At 40.7% G+C, this 5,197-nt stretch overlaps 1 long non-coding RNA gene across 1 annotated transcript; it reads right to left on the bottom strand.

Moving 5' to 3' along the window:
* Positions 1-678: 678 nt before the first annotated feature.
* Positions 679-4,342, bottom strand: LOC109749080 (uncharacterized). Its single transcript, XR_002229533.4, has 3 exons — positions 4,112-4,342; positions 1,910-2,029; positions 679-1,827 (listed from the first exon to the last, which is right to left on the bottom strand). It is a non-coding gene; the product is annotated as an uncharacterized lncRNA (long non-coding RNA).
* Between the last annotated feature and the right edge of the window lie 855 nt (positions 4,343-5,197).

The raw sequence follows: 5,197 nt of genomic DNA, 5'->3' as shown, positions 1-5,197 counted from the left end.
GCCACGCTGCTTCTACGCTGAGATGGCGGTGTAGCTTCGGGGGCAGTTTCGGCATCTCTATTGCTGTCTCGTTCCTCTAGCACTTGAACCCTTTCGTGCAGACACTGAATTTGGATCTGCTCCACTTTTTTCCTCCTCTCCTGGGTTTTGTAACCGCCCGCGTCCGGAAAACCAGCCTTCCACGGAACGGAGCCTGGCGTGCCTCGTGTCCGTCCAGGGTGCTCAGGATTCCCGAGGGCTATTGTGAGCTCGTCGTTCTCTCTGTCTGGAACGAACGTCCCTTGCTGCACTGCATCGATATAGTGCTGAATCTTCTTGACGGGTATTGCAAGTTGCTCGTCCGTCCAACGACACCTCCCTGATACAGGGTCCACGGTTCCGCCAGCCCCGAAGAACCAAGTCCGGCAACGGTCTGGCCAGTTCATTGTCTGTGGTTCGATCCCTCACTACAAGAAAATCTACGTGTAGAGACGTTCAATTCCATAGCTAAAGACGTGTTATTTCATCTCTAGGCAACCATAGAGTCGACATAGTAAAGTGTCTTTGAAGCGTCTTCTCACGGACCGTCTCAAAACTTCTACAGACGCCGGTAAAGCGTGTGTACATGGCATGAGACGCTATATTGGGACGTTTAAAATCGTCTCTAGATATATAAAGACGTTCTATTAGATGCGCTCATATCACGTCTCTACTCACATACAGACGTTTCATTCGTCATGGGCCCAATGCTTATACGCGCTACATAGAGACGCTATATTCGTCTCTAAATATACATAAGCTTCTTTGTAACTATGGAATATTTTACTTTGAATATTATTTGATTTATGTTGAATTTGTATTTCATAATTTCAAATTCAGTTACTATCATGCCACAGATGCATGTTCAGAATGATCATCAAATATAATTACATAAAGGCATCCGCCCATATCACCATTTGCATTCACAAGCAACAAATATGATCATATAAAGGCATCCACCCATATCACCAATTGCATTCACAAGTATCCCATTCGTACAATTAGCATACTTAGTACAAATCCAGTGTACTAGTTAGTAGGAACAAACATCTTGAGTTCACAACTGAATCAAATCATACATTCATATGAAAGATGCAAATAATTAAGAAACTATACTGAAAACTAGAACTAAGTTTTCCTATGAAGCTAAAATCTATACATAATCTATAATATTTGTTCACTTAAAGACTAGATCTTCTGTCTGTAGTTCCTCCTGGCTCTTGGGGTGCACACCTTTTCTAAATCTTTAGCTACCCTGAAAAAAGAAAATAACATAGAAACTTTCAGAACATAAGCTTTCAATCCAGTGTAAGAAGAAATGTTGAACTCCCAGGTGATTCTTCAACTTTGTTGTCTGATTCATGTGGGAGGTCACTGCCAACTACTCTTCCATTCAGATCAACCTAAAACAAGAATATGATAATAATATATTAATACTCATACTTTTATCTTTGTAGAAAGAGATGTGGCTAAGATACCAACTTCATCACTTCCCTCAGTTACAAAGTCATTTCTCCAATCCTCTCCAGGGAATTTTTGCTTCAGGAACGAACTCATCATAACCATCTCATCTGTCATGTTTTCTACATTATCACCTAGTGCCCGCAGTGCAAACTGAACATTTTCTCCTTTATAAGAATGCCGAACAAAAGTCAGTCCCTGAGAGACTTTATTTCGCTCCAATACTTATCACCATAATACCCTCGAAGTTTTTCACTTCTTCCCCATGCACACTTTTAAATACTTCTCTATTATCTTCCCATGAAAGGCTCCCATTGTTATCTTTTGTTTTCTTTCTTCCAGTTTCTCCTGCCGTTGAAATAAATATAAACATCTCATTATACTAAGTATTAAATTAAAACCTTTACTTTAATCATAAGTAGAAGTATACCATCACTTTCTTCGTAAGAAATCATTAATTTTCTGGAGGGCCTGTAAATTTTCTTCATCTGCTTGTACACTATCAACAGCCTGCACTGGGATGTTCAGGTTTCGAAGCCGTCTCGGTACCCTTGACATAAAATATTTTCCACAAGAATGATAAAATCATATGTTAATCAACAAGCTAATGACAGGTAATGTGTCCCTAGAAATGCATGTCAAGGTCACACATTGCACTACATCATCACATAAACAACTCAGATTTTGGCATTCGTAGAACAAGTAGAACATATGATTTTTGTCCTCCCAAAGTTTCCAATCAGAATGGCATGAATCCTGGTACTGCTGTGCTTCCATGCAGAAAAAATTCTAAAACACTAGAAACTCCACATATGTGTATTGTCATTGCTAATTAGGTTTTGTTGTTGCGGACTGCATCTCCTAATTTGTTGATTTTTGTTTTAATTCTACCAGAATTAGCAGTTCACTGTTCACTTTACTTTGGTACATGAATATTAGCTATAGCCTCATTTCTGCTGCAGGTAAGTGTTGAAAATACAAGAGGTACGCGTACTCATTACTATTAATTTTTTTCTAGACTTTGCACACTATATTAGGATGAGAAGTAAGATAAGCTTGCTACTGCTGGAGGTGGAGGAGCTGTTGCAGGAGTTTTGCTTGGTTTGGAGCGAGTCAAGATAGCAAGTGAAATGAAGAAGCCATGTTGTGAGCATTGATCCGAAATGGCAGCGGTGCATAAAAACTTGAGAACTTGACTGACAATAAACGACCAATGGAAAACTACAGACACCACAATTTCATGCACTGGTAGTGCGTTTCTACGTCCAAATACTTAAGTGAAGTTCTATTTGTTACTGGATTCACTTAAGTTCTTAACAGCCCAAAGGAGGACACTGGAAATTCCTAGAGTCAGAGCAAAGCTACTGAAGCACATTGCAGTTTAGATCTTCAATGCCATCCGTGTGGAGACTGACGGTATTAACTCAAGTTCTTAACAACCGAAAAGAAGGACAATGGAAATTCTTGGAGTCAGAGCAAAGCTACTGAAGCACATTGCAGTTTAGGTATTCAATGCCATGGGTGTGGAGACTGATGGCAAACTGACTTGGAGAACTATTGTGATCTGTACTTTTGGCTTGTTTCCTGTTATTTCTTTTGCAAGGCTGATTGTGATCTGTATTAAGTGATTTTCGGACACCTGTAGGGAGGTGACTAGGTGCTGTGTTTGGTCAATAATGAACATGAAATCTTTAGATGGCTTGGGTTATTTAGTACTACACTGGCAGGTGTCATTTTCATCACAAAGAATGTCTTGGGACATCAAATAACTTAAGAGCACTAGCACTTTGTTACAGCATTTTGAAAGTCCACAAAATGTTTTGTAAATAGTCTACAAAATATAGTTTAGCCAGTACAAAACACTATTTGAATGTTCAAGCCGAGTAACTACAGATTGTTTTCATAAATTTACAGCTTACACCTCTATCATAAGCCCACCGAGGAAGCAGTATCATGTAGCTTACTTTGAAAAGGAATCACTGAGTCATGTATATTCTCAAATGGAAAGATTATCGGACCAAATGGATCAAACTTGTGGAGATGATTTCTGATTCATCAACGGTTAACCATATGGATCGACCTGATGAAAATTACTTCTAATCACAATTTTGAATTTGTCTGAGCAATAAGCATGTGAACTATAGACCATTCCGAATAAAGCAATGTAATTCATTTTCAATTAAATTAAACATCGGTCCAGTTGTTGTAAATTCAAAATTCTTATGTAAAGGATTATCTCCAGATGTAACCCCTTTCTGGACGATGGATTTTAATACATGTCTTTTCTTGACTGTCGGTAATGAAAATTCATGGTAAAAGCTTGCTGTTATGTCTGTGAGTGTAACATACACCACTTGTACTACTTTCAGTTTTACTACATATAATTTTATTAGACCAAACAATTGATGACATATTTTACCATGTCGGGATTGATTTCGAGGCAAGCAAACAATTCACCAAACACTTACAGTGCATTGCGACTACCAGCGGGAAGTAAGGAGACGGAGGTGAAAGTATTGAACTTAGGAAAGAGAACCAATAGGAATATAGGCTTGAGATGCATTAATTAAGGAGGCCACTTTGAATGATTTAATGGTAAAAACCATATAGGATATGGGATTCAAGGGATTACCTGCTGACGTGCCGATGGCTGACGATGCTGGATGGAGGCAAGATGCGGGGAGGTGTAGCGACGGAACGCGCCGCGGAGCTTCGGGTGAAGGATGTAATTGTCCTGGATACGTCTTGGTGATGGTGATAACGACGTGGGGAGGAGCACGTTGTCGTTGGCGACGGTGAGGTGTGAGGACGATGGACGCCGACGGGGCTCCAACTATTGAGATTGCCGATGGAGGAGAACAGAAGTCAGCGGTCGGCGGAGCTAGCGGCGGAGGGCACCGCTTCTAGCTGAGGCAGCCACCGCGCGGGGTGCGTGAATGGGTGGCGTGCGGTGGGCGATGCCCCCGTAGATTGGAATCAAGAGGTTGGAGAAACGGGAAGGTGGGGAGGTGGGGGATGGCGGCGTGGGCAAATTATCCGGGCATATATTGGAGCGCAAAAAAAATCTGACGCGGGAAGTATTAGGCCGTAAAGAAAATAATTTGGAGCGCCAAATATGTTAAGAGAAAATTGTGTAGGAATGCCAAATTTGATTAACAAAAATAATTCCGAAGCCCAAATTAACCATATATGAATAAATAGTATTTTAAAGGTTTTGTTTTACCGGATCAATCTGTATTCATTTTCTTTTTTAAAAGGGATCAAACTTTATTCAATAATACACATATTCAATGTGATATCCACATATTTCTATTTTAATAAAAAAGTATAAAGTTGATGCAGTGGTAGATCAAGGGGTGGAGTCATTGTTTCAAACAGTAAGAGCATCGCTAACAGACCCCGTATGATGCCGACCCGCATAACACGTTTACAGTTCGAGGAGATCTGTTTTGCGGGGCGAAATCGTGCGCCGCAGAATAGACCCTATATATGAAACTGTATAATTTAAATAAAAAACTTTCACGGAAAAATTGCAACCACACTGATCATTCATAGTTAATCACAACATACTACATATATACTACATTCTACCACTAGGAGGGGGGATCTGCGAGCTCGCGGCGGCTACCAAAATGGACGAGCTCACGGCGGCGGCGCCGACGCGGTGGAGGAGCACAGTCGTCGAACAGTCTTCCTCGTCGGAGTTGACAAGGTCGAT

Source organism: Aegilops tauschii, chromosome 7, assembly GCF_002575655.3.
Source record: "Aegilops tauschii subsp. strangulata cultivar AL8/78 chromosome 7, Aet v6.0, whole genome shotgun sequence".
NCBI lineage: Eukaryota > Viridiplantae > Streptophyta > Magnoliopsida > Poales > Poaceae > Aegilops > Aegilops tauschii.
Note: the sequence above shows the minus strand (reverse complement) of the source record. Positions and strands in the feature narration are given on the sequence as shown.